Raw genomic sequence first — 21,302 nt, forward strand, 5'->3', positions numbered from 1 at the left:
TTCATATTTTCTATTTATTTATGCAACTCAAAGAATTTTTGCATCCCAAGTAACCATTATTTTTCATCCTCCAACTTCTTCAAGTATCAATCAAAGGTTGGTGGCTTTGCTTTCTTGAACTCATCTGGAAAATATCCCCTATCACTCCTCTTGTAAGAATGATAACGATGACAATCATAGTCTTGATCAGAACTAGAACTGGAATATAATTTTTTTCCATCACCTCTCCTATCTAGATTATCCAAGAGCCTACCATATCTTATATTTTCATCTCTATATGACCTGTGCCCACCATGAGACCTACTACCATATGCCCCATTACTTATGTCCTCCCTCCCATGGCTGATCTGAAGTAGTCCCCATCTCTGCAATTCTAACAAATTCTAAAGGATTAATGCATTGACTTGCGCTTGTTTCTCCTTTTTTCTGAATGATTATGCCATTATCTTCTTTCGAACTCCCTATCTTTTCTTTCAATATTCTCAATGTGTGTGTTAAGTCAGAAGAATTCCCAACACAACACTTCTCATCTGATCCATAGGTAGAGTCTCGTGAATTGTAGTCTAGCATCTTGCTAGTCATCTTTGATCTCTTTCCTACAAGTAGATCATCTCAGATAAAACCAAAACATAACATAATCAACATACCTCAGTATAGTTCAAGGGAGGATATCTCATCTACAAGATCGACTAGATTATCATGATACATGTATAATCATAATCACATCAACATATAACATAAGTCTAACCACTACCCTATTTTCAATGCATGACCATACCGACCACATACCATTACCTCATGCATGACAACTATAGCCATGTCAATGTATGAATAAAATATATAAGAATATTGTATGTATGAATAAAATATATAAGAATAGATGATGGAGTTTTAACTTCCATAGAATATTCTAGAATATTCATTATGTTGGCATTATGATTCTGGTATGGCTCTATGTTACGGATGTTGTACTTGATGGCAACACCCTCAAGTGGCAATGCTCTGATCAGGCTCTCAAAATGTTGAAAATTAAGAAGTACGCAGGAGAACAGCTCAGAAGATGCGTACACGCAGGTACACCGTGAAGGAAACGTGGCCAGACACGCAGGTCACCCATTCAGAAGATGTGTACCCCAAGTTTCACTTACTTCAAGGCAGAGAAGCGCGTCCACGTGGGGTTTCCTATGTTTGGCCCGTGGTATTTAGCCCGCCGCTCTTGATTCTATGGTTTTGGCCCGTGGTATTGTTTTATATTATTATTATTATTGAGCCCCATGTTTTTGGGCCCCTAGTATTGGTTATCTATGGTATTGATCCATGACTTTAGGAGGAGCTTGCCTATATAAAGCAAAGGAGATCACTTGGCTAAGTATCTTTGCAAATTGAATATCTTAAGATCTGAAATATTGGGTTATTGTCCTAAAAGCTTGATATATATGAAAGTGAAGTTGAAAGCGAATCTATGAAGGGTGATCTCTCGAGTGCATGATCAGATCTGGGCATCCGACTAACTATGGCACACTGGTGAACTACCAATTCGGCCCTAATTAGAAGTACGCAGGTGAATAACGGTGCAAGTGCGTGGGTACGTAGAGCAGAAGAAGCTGAACTGCGTGGGTACGCAGAGGAGAAACAGGAGAGCTGCGTGGGTACGCAGAGCAGAAGAAGCAGTGCGTGGATACGCCGTGCAGCAGAAGGCTCTCTGTGGGTATACGCAGGGAAGCAGAAGGTGAAGTGCGTAGCGACGCAGGCCAGAGAAAGAAAAACTGCGTATCTGTCTTAAGATCTTCTGTTGACTGAATTTTTCTATTGATAAGGTGTTCTGGGTTTAGTTCTATTATTGTTGATCTGGTTACTGCAGTTGACTGTGCAATTTACATGTACTTGATGATCATTTGATGTTTATGGATCCAGTTTGAAAATTTATGAAAAGTGGTCCTTGTAAGAAAAGAAGTAGGGGGTTGTAGCTCCCTTCGAGGAGAGACTGGAAAACGAGAGAGAGTTGTAGCTCTCTGCAGGTTGCAGCCTGCGTACTGGTAAAGGACTGCACCAGTACAAAATCATTGTAAAAGGAGTTTCTAATTTGAAAGAAGATGGAGACATATTGCAGCAGGTGGTTTTCACCCACATTGGGTTTCCACCTTATATCTGGTGTTCTTTGGTGTGACTATCTGTTTTTCTTGTTCATGCTCATTATTTTATGGTACTGATTTGCAAAAATAATTCAAAGTGTAAATAAGGAAGATTTGTTAAAAGAACTTGATAATACTGATTCACCCCCCCTCTCAGTATTATTTCCAACAATTGGTATCAGAGCAGGTCCTTCGGAGAAGCTTGATTGCTTGAAGGAAGATCATTCATCATGAGCAACTACGAGAGGGAAGCATCAATCAGGCCACCAATCTTTGATGGGACAAACTTCAATTATTGGAAGGTAAGAGTTACTGCCTATCTTCAATCTCTTGGTACAGAAGTTTGGGATATCATAGATACAAGTTACACTTTTCCTTCAGCTACTCCTACAGATACGGCCGAAAAGAAGAAATATGAAACAAATGCTAAAGCAGTCAATACTTTGCTGGGATGCTTATCTCAAACAGAATTCGTAAAGGTTATGCAATATAAATCCGCAAAAGAAATATGGGACAAGATTGTCTTGAGCTATGAAGGAGATGAACAGGTAAAGCGTGCTAAACTTCAAACTCTCAGGATTCAGTATGAGAATCTCCGGATGTATAATGATGAAAGTGTGGCTAACTATTTTCTTTGGGTAGATGAGATTGTTAATTGCATGAAAAACTTGGGTGAAGAAATAAAAGAGGCTATTGTGGTTGAAAAAGTTCTAAGATCATTGTCCCCCAAGTTTGAATCTAAAGTGTCTGCAATAGAAGAAAAGGAAAATCTACGAATTCTTACTATGTCTTAGCTACACGGAATTCTAACTGCTTATGAAATGAGAAAGGGAGGTCCATCAGACAGAAGAGAAGCTGCTTTCAAGGCTTCAGGCAAAGGAGATTATTATGAAGCAAGTCACGTGCTAGAAGAAGAAGAAGAAGAAGAATCAAATTTTGTCAGAAATCTTCAAAGGGGTTCTGGAAGGTTCAGAGGTAAGTTACCTTTTAAATGCTTTGCTTGTGGAAGAGTAGGTCATTATGCTGCAAAATGTCCTTATAAGGATAAAGGAAAGGAACCTACTAGATGGAACAAGAACCAGAGTGCAAACAAGAAAAGCTACTACACTCATCAAGATAGTGATGGTCTATCAAATAGTGATGAAGATGAACGAGGTAATGACTATAAACTATTAATGGCATTTGAAGATGATGATTATATGGATGCTATAGATGTGGATAGCCTTTATGAAGAAATTACTAGACTCAAGAGATGTATAGAAGAAAAGAATATGATCATTGATACTCTACAATTTCAAATTGATGAAAAGGAAAAACATCTTGAAAAATTAGAAGGTGAAATTGTTGGTCTTAGAAAAGAGATTGAGAAAACAAAAGCTATTAATCTTATGTTTGTCAAAGGATCTGAAACTTTGGATGAGATTATCAATGTATAGCATTCTCCACGAAACAAGACAGGTCTGGGCTATAATGGAGAAACTTCTCAAGCATCCACCTCAAAAAGTTATCTTGATGCAGCAAGAAGGAATGAGCAAAAGCACAATGGAGACCATCAGGTAAAGTAGGGACGAATTGCAAACAGAGACTATCAGGGGCAATCCGTCTTAAGAGTGAACAAAAGCTACAACCAGCCACAAGTAAAATCTTCTCAATTTGGTTCAAGAATGGATGACAATAGAAATTACAATCATTTGGCCAGTATATCTGATAACCGCAGAAGTTTCTTCAATGGACAATGTTTCTCTTGCCATAACTTTGGTCACAAAGCAGCTCAATGTGTTGCATATAAAACAATCATGACTAGAGAAGCTCAAAAACAAAGAAGTATGACCGGGATTACAAAAAGGACCTATAACAACTTTTCAGCTCTTGAAAATGAAGTTGAATGTTCTATTTGCAATAACTTTGGTCATGAAGATTCTGAATGCAGGAGCAGGTTTTAGCAGACAAAGGAACAAGCCTCAAGCACCAAAACATGGAGAATAAAGGAACCACAAACAGAAAGATGTGGGATAGCATTTTATGCGGAGGGACATGAAAATCTATGGTACATTGATAGTGGATGTTCGAAGCATATGACAGGTGATAAAGAAAAACTTGAGTCATATTCTGCTCTAGAAAAGGGAAAGAAAGTTTCTTTTGGAAATGATACTCCTGCAACTATAAAAGGAAAAGGCATTGCTCAGTTAAAAGAAAAGGTCAAGGCTGGAAATGTTTTGTATGTTGATGGATTGAAACATAATCTTCTAAGTGTCAGCCAGATGTGTGATCAAGGAACCGAGGTGATATTTAGAACAAATGGATGTCTTGTTTGTGATCTTGATACAGGTAAAACGGTGATCAAAGGTAAAAGAACTCCAAATAATCTATACATATTTGAAGAAGGACAACAACAATGCTATCTAAGAAAGGATGATGAACACTGGTTATGGCATCGGAGGTTGGGGCATCTAAGCTTTTCACAAATAAGGAAAGCATGCAGATATCAGGCAGTTCGCGATCTTCCAGATATCAAAATTCCAGACAACACCATATGCAAATCATGTTAGTTTGGAAAGCAAACCAGAACTAACTTTCCAGAGAAGGAAGGATCAGCTAGCATGCCTCTTGAGCTAGTTCATACAGATACATGTGGTCCATTCAGGAAAAGGACACCTCGAGGAGAAGAATACTTGATATTATTCATTGACGATTTCTCCAGGTTTGTCTGGTTAGGACTTATGAAGCACAAAGATGAAGCATTCGAAAAATTCAAATCCTTCAAAGCCTTGGTTGAAAATGAATCAGGATACAAAATTAAGTGCCTCAGATCCGACAGAGGTGGGGAGTTTACCTCAAATGAATTTTTCGATTTCTATGAAGAACATGGGATAAGAAGAGAATTCTCTACAGCTAGAACTCCTCAGCAAAATGGAGTTGTGGAAAGAATGAACAGAACAGTCCAACAAATGGCTCGTGCTATGCTTGATGAGTCAGGAACTCCCGCAACTTTCTGGGGTGAAGCTGCACATGCTGCGATTGTTATTCTCAACAAAACAAATGTTCGGGTGAACAGCACTCAAACCCCTCATGAGCTCTGGTGTGGTGAGACTCCTTCGGTAAAGCACTTCAAAATCTTTGGGAGCAAATGTTATATTAAGAATACTGATGAGCAACTTGGCAAACTTGAACCTAGAGCAGATGAAGGCATTCTTCTTGGTTATTCTCCACATAGAAAAGCATACAAATGCTACAATAAAAGACTTGGCAGAATTGTTGACAGCATTGATGTAGTGGTTGATGAGAAGGGATACATTCCTAGGCAAGTACATCATGAAGACATCGAAGAAGATGAAGGCTACCCTCAAAGACAGAATAATGAAGAAGAAGAACCTCAAGAAGAACCAGAGGAGCAGACAAGAATAGAAGAGAAGACTCCATCGAGATATGTTCAGAAGAATCATCCAGAATCTCAGATTGTGGGGCAGAAAGAAGCAGGTGTACAAACAAGAAGGACAGTTGCAGAAGCTTCATGTTATTTGGCATTACTCTCCTCCACTGAACCACAAAATGTGAAAGAGGCATGCAAAGATGAATGTTGGGTGAAAGAAATGGATGAAGAACTTGAGCAGATCGAAAGAACAACACTTGGGAGTTGGTTCCTAGACCTAAGGATAAGAATGTTATCGGAACAAAATGGGTCTTCAAAAATAAATTGAATGAAAATGGAGAAGTAATTAGAAACAAGGCCAGACTTGTTTGTAAAGGGTATGCGCAGCAAGAAGGAATAGACTTTGAAGAAACCTTTGCTCCTGTTGCAAGACTTGAGGCCATCCGAATGTTCCTTGCTCTCTCAAGCTTTCAAAACTTCAAAGTATTTCAAATGGACGTGAAATCAGCCTTTCTGAATGGAGACTTGGAAGAAGAAGTATACATTGAGCAGCCAGATGGGTTCATTCTTGGAAATGATCCAAATCTTGTATGCAGATTGAAAAAGGCTCTCTATGGTCTCAAACAAGCTCCAAGGGCTTGGTACTATCGTTTGGACAAATATCTTCATCAACAAGGTTTTTCAAAAGGATCAGTAGATAGCAATCTTTATATAAAAGTTGAAAATGACAAATTGCTAATACTTGTGGTGTATGTAGATGACATTATCTTTGGCAGCAATGAAGAAGCTATGAGTCAAAGCTTTGCCTTAGTGATGCAGAAAGAATTCGAAATGTCCTTGCTGGGAGAACTGACATATTTTCTTGGTTTGCAAATCCAACAAAAAGAAGGAGGGATCTTTTTGTCTCAAACCAAGTATCTCAAATAGATTCTGAAGAAATATGGCATGGAAGATGCAAAACCAGTACGTACACCCATGGTCACAGGATGTAGCCTCAGTGCAAATGATGAATCTGCAGCAGTCCATCAACCAACCTACAGATCTATGATTGGAAGTTTACTTTATTTAACAGGTACCCGACCGGACATCATGCATGTAGTTGGAATAGTTGGAAGATTTCAGGCAAATCCGAAGGAGACTCATCTTCAGGCAGTGAAGAGAATTTTCAAATATCTTCAAGGGACTCAAAATTATGGCTTATGGTATCCTAGAGATATAGATCTCACACTTCATGCTTATACAGATGCAGATTGGGCCGGAAGCGTGGATGACAGGAAGAGCACAAGTGGTGGTGCGTTTTTTATGGGTTCCAGACTAGTATCTTGGTTCAGCAAGAAACATAGTTCGATTGCCTTGTCTACAGCTGAAGCGGAATATGTTGCTGCTGCATCTCGCTGCACTCAACTCCTTTGGATGATGCAGACCTTGCAGGATTTTCAAATCACTTGTACACCACCTATCTCCATCTTATGTGATAACACAAGTGCAATCAGCATCTCAAAGAACCTAGTCATGTATTCAAAAACCAACCACATACCAATCAAGTATCATTTTCTCCGAGAACAAGTGCTTGAACAGAAGGTCAAGTTGGAGTATGTTCCTTCTAAGGAACAAGTTGCTGATATACTCACCAAACCATTGCCCAGGGAGACTTTTGAATACCTCAGGCAAAAGCTGGGGGTTGTTGATGCATCATCTTATTGTTGAATCTCCTCTGATTGATGGTTGTACGCATGGTTCATCTGGGGTATATGCGTACATGTGTTGGGTGGCTGATTGGTTGAAGATTGAATGACACAGGTTCAGGGGGAGCATATAATGCATTGTTGGCATTATGGAGGATGTACAGAAGGACATCATGGAAGCTGGTCAGAATATAGCTGCAATATGTCTCTATCTCTTTCATGGTCATTTATGGTGTTTGGTGGATTATGGTTCTTCTTTTCAGATCTGGTTCATATTCAGGGGGAGCATGCTCTTAGGGGGAGCATAACCCTTTGCCCTTGATGTCAAAGGGGGAGAATGAAGCTGAATATTTTGAGGTTGCCATCAAGTCCAAAGGGGGAGATTGTTGGCATTATGATTCTGGTATGGCTCTATGTTATGGATGTTGTACTTGATGGCAACACCGTCAAGTGGCAATGCTCTGATCAGGCTCTCAAAATGTTGAAAATTAAGAAGTACGCAGGAGAACAGCTCAGAAGATGCGTACACGCAAGTACACCGTGAAGGAACCGCGGCCAGACACGCAGGTCACCCGTTCAGAAGATGCGTAGTTTCACTTACTTCAAGGCAGAGAAGTGCGTCCACGTGGGGTTTCCTATGTTTGGCCCGTGGTATTTAGCCTGCCGCTCTTGATTCTATGGTTTTGGCCCGTGGTATTGTTTTATATTATTATTATTATTGAGCCCCATGTTTTTGGGCCCCTGGTATTGGTTATCTATGGTATTGATCCATGACTTTAGGAGGAGCTTGCCTATATAAAGCAAAGGAGATCACTTGGCTAAGTATCTTTGCAAATTGAATATCTTAAGATCTGAAATATTGGGTTATTGTCCTAAAAGCTTGATCTATATGAAAGTGAAGTTGAAAGCGAATCTGTGAAGGGTGATCCCTCGAGCGCATGATCAGATCTGGGCATCCGACTAATTGTGGCACACTGGTGAACTGCCAATTCGGCCCTAATCAGAAGTACACAGGTGAATAACGGTGCAAGTGTGTGGGTACGCAGAGCAGAAGAAGCTGAACTGCGTGGGTACGCAGAGGAGAAACAGGAGAGTTGCGTGGGTACGCAGAGTAGAAGAAGCAGTGCATGGATACGCCGTGCAGCAAAAGGCTCTGTGCAGGTATACGCAGGGAAGCAGAAGGTGAAGTGCGTAGCGATGCAGGCCAGAGAAAGAAAAACTGCGTATCTATCTTAAGATCTTCTGTTGACTGAATTTTTCTGTTGATAAGGTGTTCTGGGTTTAGTTCTGTTATTGTTGATCTGGTTACTGCAGTTGACTGTGCAATTTACATGTACTTGATGATCATTTGATGTTTATGGATCCAGTTTGAAAATTTATGAAAAGTGGTCCTTGTAAGAAAAGAAGTAGGGGGTTGTAGCTCCCTTCCAGGAGAGACTGGAAAACGAGAGAGAGTTGTAGCTCTCTGCAGGTTGCAGCCTGCGTACTGGTAAAGGACTGCACCGGTACAAAATCATTGTAAAAGGAGTTTCTAATTTGAAAGAAGATAGAGACATATTGCAGCAGGTGGTTTTCACCCACATTGGGTTTCCACCTTATATATGGTGTTCTTTGGTGTGACTATCTGTTTTTCTTGTTCATGCTCATTATTTTATGGTATTGATTTGCAAAAATAATTCAAAGTGTAAATAAGGAAGATTTGTTAAAAGAACTTGATAATATTGATTCACCCCCCCTCTCAGTATTATTTCCAACACATTATAATATACACAAATCAAATATTGAGATTTTCCTACAAAGTAATTACAATTTAGTTTTCTCAGTTTAAATAAATTGATTAATGAGGGTCGGGGTTAAATGTGTGCCCCCCCATACATGGAATTTTATTAATGAGCCCCAAGGGGTAGCTCACTTGGTCAAGTCACATTGATGTATCTAGATTTTCTCAAGGACGTAGCAGCTACTCAGTGTCCGTGAACCACTTTGAAAAAAAAATGATTAATCAAAAAGAATAATCTACGTGGATTTTCCCATAGATGTAGTGGCCACTGAGTAACCACCTTGAAAACAAAATGATTAATCAAAAACAATATCCTAAGAAAAAAGTGATATAAATTAAGTTACAGTTTTTGGGCATACCATATACATAAGCCATAGTATTAACCTATTTATAAATTACAAATCTCCATAATTAAAAATATTTTATATATTTAACTTATAATTTTTTTTAATAATAATAAAAAAAAATTATAGTTATAATTTAAATATTTTTATGCTTTTTATTATTTTTGTAATCTTGTGATAGACTAAATAAAATAAAGTAAATATTTTTGTTCTTATTAATATTTAAGACCTTTGATATGGCTGACTTAGTATAATATATCTTGATTCCAAACCTCACCATAGAATAGAATACTGATTCAGCTTTTGAATTCTAGATTACATTCAGGCATTGCTGTGCTTGGACCATTTATATGGTTGACTTAGTATAATATATCCTGATTCCAAACCTCACCATAGAATATAATACTAATTCAGTTTTTGAATTGTAAATTACATGCAGGCATTGCTGTGCTTGGTGTTATGCTTATCACCACAGCTTTTCTTACTCTCGTAATGCTTATGATATGGCAAACAAATCTGATTTTGGTTGCGATTTTTTGCTTGTGATTGGATTTGTGGAGTTGATATACTACTCAGCAGCAGTGTTCAAATTTGAACACATCACAACCCTTCCAAAGCCCTCTAGCACATTACAGAAGTGATCAGCAAAATTTACCAATCAAAATAAATTTAAATTTTGATTTTTACAAGTTCAAAAAAAAATTAAAATAATATTATAAAATGCCCAATGAAGGGCTACTTATCCATAGGACATTTAAAAAAAATCCAGTTCTTTGACTGATGTAACACTCTAAAGTCTAGAGGAGGTTCTGACAATGCTCAAGAAAGTGCAATGGGGTGTAATGGAGGTTGTTCATCCATTCCCAGGCCATAGTCATAATGGCGATAGAGTTAGCAGTGATGATATGAGGTTTATTTCTGCATTCGTTGATAACAAAGGTTTCTTTTCACATTCATTGATAGCATAGGAGAAGTAGCTATCTATTGGTATCCGTGAACATGCATATTTTGAAGGTATCAGAGATTCAAAAGAAACAAATGACAAAAGACAGAACTAACAATGACTAAGGTAGATTATTCTGAGCCTGTGAATCTTACCTACATTGATTTTTCCAATCCGAACCTTACAATGAGTGCAGCACAAGTTCGCAAGGTATTTTAACTCTCAATTATAATTTTCAACTTTCATTTCCCTGGCCTTTCATTCAGTTCATTTATTTAGGCAGAACCGATTAAAATTATTATGTATGGAATGGTTGATTGATCTTTATATAGTCATGTGTAGAACAAGTCCGCAAGGCATTTTAACTCTCAGTTTTAATTTTCAACTTTCATTTCTATGGCCTTCCATTTATTTCATTGATTTAGGCAGAACCAATTAAAATTATTATGTATGGAATGGTTGATTTATCTTGATATAGTCATGTGTAGGCTCTGTATTTTTTTTATATCGTCCATCATGCCATCGATGAATATCTTTTGGACTAAGTCTTTGAGAGAAGTTGATAACTTTCTGCCCTTGATGAGGAGGAAAAGATGAAATTGTTGCAGAATGAGAACCATCAAGGTTATACTTCGTATCACGCAGAATCTCTTAATCTTTCCATTCAACTCGAAGGTTTGATGTGGATTTCTGTCTCCTTATATTTACTTTTTCTTGTAATTACATCTTGCTCTGCTCAACTTAGAAAAATCAATCCATCGAAGTATTTCACTTCATATTTTTTCATATATTCGTTTTTCCACGTCTTGGAAGGGGAGTTATGAAGCTTCTGAAGCATAGATAAAGGCAAGCGATTTCACAGTCCCAATCAATGGCCTTCAACAGGTATGTAGTTCAACATTTGAAACGATATTTTTCATACTTGTCCAGTGCTTAAAAATAGATTAAAGTGACAGTATTGACATTTTTACATCATAACCACATACTACATTTTCTGTGGTATCTCCATTTTCCTTAATTTGTAAAATTTATTCTTTCTTTCTTGTCCACTCACCATTAACACAAGATTGTTCAATTATGAGATTACTTCATCTGGAGCGCCTCCTTGTCTTCTAACATTTGTGTCTTCTTGGCAAACAGTTGCCAGTTATTCACCTTGATCTTGCTAACAACACTAAGTGCTCGTTGTTCTTGAAGGCAAATCTCTCCTACAATTCCATGTAGTAACTCATGCAATGTCTCCAATGGCATCGCGACAACTTCAGGCCCATCTTTGGTATGCGATCAAGTTGGAACAATGTTTCACATTCTCACATGTACTAACCTGTAGGCAAGGGGAAGACTTACCTTCTGTTGTTGGCCACAGAACTAGCTCTGCACCTTTAGTTTGTGAGGGCTTCGAACTACTCGCTGCTCCACTTACTTTGCTGACATGTGCATGGAGATTGGTTGCTTGGAGTTGCAGCTCTCGAAGATCTATCTGCACTACCCCCAAGTTCTAAAGGTACTGTTGTTCCAATTGTTGCATTACTTCCATGGAAATGTTCATACTTTATCACCAAGCACATCCAGATTGGTCTCTATGAGTAACAAGGTTCGTCCTATGTTTTGTGCACCTTCTTATTCTTCCTTGATCCCACTTGTTGTCCCGAATCTCATCTTTTCACCACAGAGGGATTGTGTTGCCCTTCCTAGCTTCCCTCGCCTTGCCCTATTCAGTCTTTGTTGCTGTCAAAGGTGACTTGTCACATTAGGGTCTCACTTTTTTCCTCCTCTGCCTTCTCCTTGGCAACGAATTGTTCCTCCCCATGCTTTTTCTGCAATGTCTTTCTCCTTTATGCAACCAAGTTCTGTGCAGCCTTCTTGGTTGCCTCCTTTCTTCTCCTTATGACTACACTTTCTCCACCTCTGCTTGGCCCAACAGCCAAATCAGAAAGGGCACACACCACTCAATTGATCAGCGTGACACTACTTCTTCCACATTAGAATCTAATTTGAAATAGGGTAGGTCATAGCATTTCTGTGTGAGATCCTTGGGGCCTAGATTTAAACTCTATGAAAGTCAGATTTAAATGCGGCATAGTCAGACATCTGCATGTACAAGGTTGGGGACAACCTTAGGCACTGGTTCATGGTGATGCGAAGACTTTCTTCCATCAATACCGAACAAAAAACATCTCCATGACACATGTGGGGTTCTTCATATCCTATAGAGAGGTGAGCTGTGCTGCCTTTGGATACCATTTTTCCAATGGACGAAAATGGCTATCCTCTGGCAGCAACCACATAACCAGAACAATAGATAGCAGCAACCAAGTGTAATGGAACATCTTGGTCTCATCCTGCACTTCCACGCAGTTCGTGAGGAACTCTTAGAAGAGGTATATGGACCAGTTGAATAGGAAACCTTCCATGTAGTTGGCTGCTAGAGAAATGACAGGCGTTAGAACTTGGTCCATGCGACACTTCCTCATTACCTTGCTTGCCAATATCTGCATAGCCAACTGAACTACAAGGTCAGTTATGGACATGATGGAGTATCCTCGCACCTTCTTCACCCATTTATATTGTTTTTCATGCGCTCAGTGAGTCCCTTTCTCCTGTTTTTCTGCCAAACACCTTGGCTGGGTTCAACCTATCATGCAGCAAGCGCGTAAGCCTGTGAATCAACATATAAGTGATGGGATAGCCCTCCTAGCCATAAACACCCATCGTGTAATTGGTTTGAGCAACTAGTGTATGCATGTTGTCTTAGTGGGGTGCGGTGGTAGTGTGGCACCCAAAGCAAGTTGAGAAGCCCAAATGCTAAACACCTCAGGCTCATTCCTCTGTTTCTAGTGCTATCACACCTGCGTCTTCATAGACTATGCACCTCATGAAGTTATCCATTCATAAGTGTGGGAACTTATGAGATCCGCTAAATCACATTCCTCCATCTTTAGTAGTGGGACAAGGGCAAGCCACGGACATTCAAATGGCACTTGCTCGGGTAGCAGGGGTGTGAAAATGATGAATTTGTGAGAATCTAGGTCTTTTGGAATATTTTCCTTACCCTTCCTTCGAGGGACATACCGAGGAAAGTTTGTGATGGGTTTCTTCTCCTTTACCATGTACATCTTCAGTTCCCTCATTCTCTTCTTCTTCCAGGTCAAAAACCTTTTATTTTCCTTTTGTTGGTTATTTTCCTTTTTTCTGTTGGGGTCATTGTATGCCCCCTTGGGAAGCACATGTCTATATCGACTTCTTCATATTTTCTTCAACCATGGATTGTGTCGTCCTTGGCAACCTCGGCACCATGGGCATTGCAGACCTAGCTCCGCACTAGATATTTCAGGGTTTGCGACATTGGGTACTGTTGCTTTTGTACTCATCTTCTCAATAAAATTTCACTTGCCTCAATAGATACATATGTGTGGGCAAAGAACTTGTCCCAAAAGGCTCAGATTATCATCAAACAATGAATTTTAGACAAAGCACTCCAAGTGTGAAAAGTTTCTTGTTGGGGTCGACACACGTAATTTATAGGAATTTTTAGATTTGAATTTGACCATTCCCCACAAAAATTCGACAATCAATGTTGTATTGGTGGTAGATCTTTAAATATTTTGGCCTTAAATTCCACTAACCCACTCTTCGTACCCATCTTCTGGCTGTCAAAACATAACCAGTGACTTCAACGGTCACTTTCCTAATGTGCCGCATGCACCTCCCCCCATAGCGGAGCTACCTTTGCGCAGCATCTTATACCACAACATCACCAGTTCTGTGTAGCCAATCTGCCACGTAGTCCTCCAACCTTGCAAGTGTAGCTTATAGTCCCATGCTCTGTTACAACTACATGGAGAACTAAGACTATCCTACCATCATATATTCATTGAGTTGGATCCGCTGCATACAACTTCAATAGGCTGCCATTCACCCTTCTCAAAAAAGGTTTTCCATTCAACTTCGCGAGCTGCACTATGCCTCCATCTGTAATCTCTTTGACAACATATTGCCCATTCAGTGCAACTGAAACTCCCTCGGAAACTTACAAAATTTACTATCATATAATAAAACCAAATGTGTGCAACTTGATGTGTTGATCGTGCCATGTCTTTCCACATTCCTTTTGTTCTCGCTAATAGAATCTAGCCAAGAATCTGTCTTCTTTAAGCTCTCGCAGTTGGGCAAGCCATTCTTCCAAGGCTTCACGATCTGCCATCCCTTGAAAAGCTGCTATGCATAGACTAGGCATGATGTGTTCCAATAGGTATTATAGATTCTACACCATAGACAAGTCGAAAAGGTGTCTGTCCTGTAAGCTTTTGCAATTAGTCCTATATGCCCCATAATACTAAAGGTACGTGCACATCCCCGTCATTTTTTTGTGCGTTGCAAATCTTTGTCAGTGCATTCTCCAAATCTTATTAAATACCTCAACTATTCCATTAGCCTGAGGATGATACAATGTGCTCTTTTTGCTGATATACCCCTAACTCCTCAATCAACGCACTGATTGTCTCATTCAAAAAATGTGTACCTCGGTCACTCATCAACACCTTAGGGCAACCAAACCTGTTTAACACATATTCAAACAAGAAATTTATTGTTGTATCCCCTATACAATCCTTCATAGGTTGTGCCTCCACCCATCTAGTTAGATACTCTATCGCAGTGATGATATAGCTCGCACCTATCTTCTATCCTGGAGGCTAAATTGGCCTAATGAAATCAATTACCCATTTTTCAAATGCCTGCAATTATACTTGAGAATTCAATGGAAACTCATCCCTCAGTGATGGTATGCCCATCCTTTGACAGGAATCACATGCCCTATAATATGCTTTAGAATATTTATTCAACATAGGCCACCTGTTGGGAACGGGTACCACCAAGAGCAGTTTGGGGCTAAAAGCCCATGTTTTGGGATAATTTCATAATCAAGTTGTAAATTCTCTGCATTTTGTGGTCGTAGAGCATGAAGGTGTCAAGATTCATAAAGGGTTGTCTACCCTTATTTTGTAAAGTGTTAAGTCGGCTATAAAGATCTACCCATGGCCTGCGAACCATGGGATTGTATAAAAAGAAGCTAAGTAAGTAAGCTCTAAGTAGTGAGTAGTGAAGAGGGATGCATTGGAGTTTTGGTAGAGAGGTCTAAGTGTCTCAGGTCTTAGTTTAGGTAGAGACTCTGTAGCTGAGTCTGCAGAGGCCTAGGGTGGAAGTCTGGAGCTGAGTGCGTGGACTCCTGCAGCTGTGTGCAAAGGGTGGATAGAGTCTCTGTATTAATCTGGAAGATATCAATAAAGAGAAGTATTATGAAATTACCATGTATTTAGTTCTTGTTAACACATCTAATTGTATTGCATTTTGTGTTTAATTTACAATGTTTATTTTGATGCGCGAATATATGTGATTGTATCAGTTAATTGAATGTAAGTAAGGATATCAGTTTATGTGACGCCAGCTGTGATTGATTAATAAGATAAGTAAAACACTTGAGGTAACTTGGGAACCTATAAAATACATTGTCATAGTGTGTGAAAACACCTGGACCACAGGTTAGGGCTGAACAAACGTCAATCGTACACCTTCGCAGAGGTACTAAGTGGCGGAATAAAGGGTAGAATGATAGAGCCCTAAGGCTTAGGGACCTGCGTGAAAGTAGGGGAAGAGGTTATAAACCGACATCATAAGCACCTCAATGTGTGGAAACTTGGTTCCAGCATCCCCCCATATTACTTCGGTGAGACTTTGGTCTACGCTCCAAAGGCTGATGCCGAAAGGGCTAGTAGTGTAGGGATTTTTTTGGCTAACTAACACTAAACCTTGGTCGGGCCCACAAAGCCAACAAATGGTTCTGTTGCTGGGACCAGAATCTACATGAGAGATGTGTGATGTCATATGACTGGAATCCAACTAAGAAAGAGGTTAAAGACTGGTTGGACAAGAAGATCCATGAATTCATGGTGCAGGAGAACAGAAACCCATGGCTGGCGAAGGAATAGTGGCTGGACATGTACCTGTATATAGAAAATCCATGAGATCTTTCTATGTTCCTTTCGAGTTGAGTTATACGATGGATCACAAAACTAGATGATAGCCAAGGAAGGTGGAGGCTTGACGGTCCTATTGTCTAGACCCCGGAATTAGTATAGAGATTAGAAGCCTATGATGATAAGATCGCCTGTGTTGTTGACCATTGACTCGATCGTATCATAGTGGTATTTGTGGCTGAATTCAAAGTTGATACTTCAGTCAGTTATAGAGAGGCAAAGTGGCAATTCTTTAAAGGTCCCCGAGGTAAGTACTTGAAGTCTTTAAATACTTGGATTAAGATGTTATTGTACGAGAAATGGGTTATGAAACTACCTTGATTTTTAGAGCTACACGAAGTGGAAATACTTACAAGAACAAAGAAAGAAATGGTTCTGAATATAGCCCACTAATTTCACCTCCATTGAGTGACGAAGAGGGAGTAGTGCAGGCTTCTCCGTGAAGTGCAGTTTATTTAATAAAATGAGGGTTCCCATGACTACCACCTCCACCTTCACCAAGATCACCTCCCGCAACATTGCCCACATCACCACCACCTCCACCACGGTTCAACATGGTGAATTCAGGGAAGCTGCCTTTGTTTAAGGGCTTGGGAAACGACGACTCGGACTAGTTCTAGTTCATCGTAAAAGTTGTATGGGAAGCTTAGGTTTCAAAGATGATCACATGAAGAAGGCAAGATTGGTTAGTTCTTTGCAGGATCACATGCTAACTTGGTACATCAATTACTCTAATGATAACCCAAATGATGGGTTGGAAGAGATCCAAACTGCATTGAATAAAGAGTTCGGTAGGCCTAAATCCAAGGCACAGTCAATTGTGGGGTTCAAGGAAATCATGATCAAACCAGGTTAGATGCCTTTGGAATTGGATCAGAGATTGAAGTGTAAAATCTGCGAAGCTAATATGAACTTAACAGATGGATAGCACCGTGAGTGGTTTGTGGCTTCACTCTTGCCTCACCTAAGGGTTTCACTGTCACAACAGAAGATTACGACTCAGGTAGAGGTCTTGGAGATTGAAATAAGACGACATGAAACATCGATGCAAGATCCAAATCTAGTGGTTCAACAAATCCATGTACAGTTGCAAAATATTTGCCTCGAAATGCAAAGTTTGAAGCAGGACATAATAGTTCGACTGGAGGTGCGTGAAGAGATATTGTTTCTGGACTATAAAGGTCAAGGGCATGAAAATGACCACCGCCCGGTCTTTATGAAATATATTGCAGGAGGAGGACCAATGCCTTTGAGACTAGAAACCCAAGAAGGACCAAGCGCGTGGCCTGTGTTGTGGTGCGCTATATGTTAGGTAGCAAGGAGACATACGACTGATAACCGTCAATTGCTGTAAAAACTTGTACAAAGACTGCAACAAATTTTTTGCAACTTTTGCAGATCGGTAGTGCATGATGAGTGCAACTATTGAAGTTATGAATTAATGATGGAAATAACACCCGCCTATAGATTTTAGGCAAAAATTTCCCCCTGACCAGAGTGCTGGGATGGCACGAACATGATTTAACGGGTGCGGACGAGGTCGAGGCGGAGGAGGACCTAGCAGAGGTCGGGACAGCTGATCTGTTACAATCGCTGAGGACTGGGACACTATGCCTGTGAATGCAATAACCCAACGTGTCTGTCATGAAAATATTGTACTCAGTTTGATCATGAGACAGAGGACTGTCCTACACAAATAGCGAGGAAACACGATAAAGGGGTGCTACTACCGCAGCCGCTTAGAACCTACAGATGATGAGGGTTGAGCCTCATGAAGAGAATTCGAATGTGAATATAGTGCTCCGAAGTGGAATTGCAACGGATGACGATAAAGGGAAACAACCCAAAGTCACGCATGGGTTCGTAAATCTCTAGCGAAGGAGGATGAATTTGATTTTGGAGCGTGCACATGAAATTTTCATGGAAGAAAAGAAGAGCTTTGCTAAGGCCTCTACCTCAGAGAGCCAGGATAAGCCTATTCAAGAAATGGACCCCTCTATGCTTACGACCTTTCTAAGACCTACATGAAGCTGTTGTGCGATAGCAAGGTTGTGAAGGGGTTACAAAAAATGATAAATAGATGCACTGGAGATTCTCCCGGTGAATTGCACGTGGTATAGAATATTGGTAAGCATAAGGCAAGGACAGGGCATGAGATGAGACTCACCACACAGATAGGAGAACATGAAACGGATCAGGTTATTCTAGATCTAGGGTTAGACACAAATGTTTTACCAAAGCATACTTGGGAGTGGATGGGGAGACTCACGTTGCAGTGGTCTCCGATTCAGTTTAGGATGGTCAATCAGTAGAAGATCATGGCCATGGGATGGCTACAAGGAGTAGCTATAGATATTGAAGGTGCATGCACATTGGATGATTTTGAAGTAATATAAATTATGGATGATAGCAACCCCTACCCTACGCTCAGCATTAATTGGGCTACTGATATAAATAGGGTAATCAACCTAAAGAAGTGAAAGATGATATTTGAAAAGAAATAAATTTGCACTATAGTACCCCTAGATCATGCTGAAGGATTGCACTATACGGAACGAGTCCGTAATTATGAAAGTGATGACAATTTGCACTACATATATAAAATAATAGCGCGAGATAAGATTGGTTGAATCCGACAGTGAATGGACGAATTACATGAGATCACGAGAGTTCCTGAAACTCAGACATAAGTGAAGAATTAGAGCGCTGAAAGAATCAACTAACATGAAGTAACCAGCTAAGCTGTAACATGGTGACCTGATCACTACACTATGTGTCATCAAGGTAAGAAACCTGCCCACTTATGATTGCTTGAATTATGTGGATGTATTTTTCAATGCATTTGAGAGGGATGTACCAGAGAAGCAGTGCTCTTAGGCTTTGTACTGGGCACTGCGCGTATGCTCGCGAGATGTGGGGTCCGCACAAGGGAGTTTGATGATTGCCGCAAGTGTTAGGAGGATGATGCGAACATGCTTTGTGAAGCTGAAGGTACGAGTGATAGAGAATTATAATGAGAAGGATGATCCATGCACACACTTGCCAAATGCTAAGGCCTATGGAGCAAAGCCCAAACCTAAATGGAATGCACTTGTCTGTCACACTTTTGATTTCATCCCATGAATTGGTACTTGTTGAGATAGAGCTTTTCCATGCCACAGTGAATTTTCTTACTCTCGTAATGCTTATGATATGGCAAACAAATCTGATTTTGGTTGCGATATTTTTGCTTGTGATTGGATTTGTGGAGTTGATATACTACTCAGCAGCAGTGTTCAAATTTGAACACATCACAACCCTTCCAAAGCCCTCTAGCACATTAGAGAAGTGATCAGCAAAATTTACCAATCAAAATAAATTTAAATTTTGATTTTTACAAGTTCAAAAAAAAATTAAAATAATATTATAAATGCCCAATGAAGGGCTACTTATCCATAGGACATTTAAAAAAAATCCAGTTCTTTGACTGATGTAACACTCTAAAGTCTAGAGGAGGTTCTCACAATGCTCAAGAAAGTGCAATGGGGTGTAATGGAGGTTGTTCATCCATTCCCAGGCCATAGTCATAATGGCGATAGAGTTAGCAGTGATGATATGAGGTTTATTTCTGCATTCGTTGATAACAGAGGTTTCTTTTCGTATTCATTGATGGCTCAGCAAAAGTAGCTATTTATTGGTATCCGTGAACATGCATATTTTGAAGGTATCAGAGATTCAAAAGAAACAAATGACAAAAGAAAAAACTAACGATGATTGAGGTAGATTATTTTGAGCCTGTGAATCTTACCTGAATTGATTTTTCCAATCCGAACCTTACATCAAGTGCAGCATAAGTCCACAAGGTATTTTAACTCTCAGTTATAATTTTCAACTTTCATTTCCCTGGCCTTTCATTTAGTTCATTTATTTAGGCAAAACTGATTAAAATTATTATGTATGGAATGGTTGATTGATATTTATATAGTCATGTGTAGAACAAGTTAGCAAGGTATTTTAACTCTCAGTTTTAATTTTCAACTTTCATTTCCCTGGCATTTCATTCAATTCATTGATTTAGGCAGAACCAATTAAAATTATTATGTATCGAATGGTTGATTTATCTTTATATAGTCATGCGTAGACTCTATATTTTTTTTATCGTCCATCATGTCATCGATGAAGATTTTTTGGACTAAGTCTTTGAGAGAAGTTGATAACTTTCTGCCCTTGATGAGGAGGAAAAGATGAAATTGTTGCAGAATGATAACCATCAAGGTTATACTTCGTATCACACGTAGAATCCCTTAATCTTTCCACTCAACTCGAAGGTTTGATGTGGATTTCTGTCTCCTTATATTTACTTTTTCTTGTAATTACATCTTGCTCTGCTCAACTTAGAAAAATCAATCCATCGAAGTATTTCACTTCATATTTTTTCATATATTCGTTTTTCCACGTCTTGGAAGGGGAGTTATGAAGCTTCTGAAGCATCGATAAAGGCAAGCGATTTCACAGTCCCAATCAATGGCCTTCAACAGGTATGCAGTTCAACATTTGAAACGATATTTTTCATACTTGTCCAGTGCTTAAAAATAGATTAAAGTGACAGTATTGACATTTTTACATCATAACCACATACTACATTTTCTGTGGTATCTCCATTTTCTTTAATTTGTAAAATTTTATTCTTTCTTGTCAACTCACCATTAACACAAGATTGTTCAATTATATTCTTCATCTTGTAAATAACTACTACCATCTACTACATATTCGAGGATGTCGAATATATTCGAGTACTGATCATGCCGAATATATTCGAGTACTGATCATCCTACCGCTATGAAAACAACTTCCATCCTACCTTTATGAGGACATATTCATGACATTACTTTGATGCTCCACATAGATATCTTGACATAGAATAATAAGGCCGAGAGGGTTCCCTACATTTTCCATGAAGACATCATTACTTTGAAACTCTGATGTTCGACAAGAAAATCTTCAGATAGTATAATAAGATCGATAGGGTTCTTT

The sequence above is a fragment of the Pinus tabuliformis genome, chromosome 2_1, assembly GCF_031772625.1.
Source record: "Pinus tabuliformis cultivar Carrire ecotype Pingquan chromosome 2_1, CPIR1, whole genome shotgun sequence".
Lineage (NCBI taxonomy): Eukaryota > Viridiplantae > Streptophyta > Pinopsida > Pinales > Pinaceae > Pinus > Pinus tabuliformis.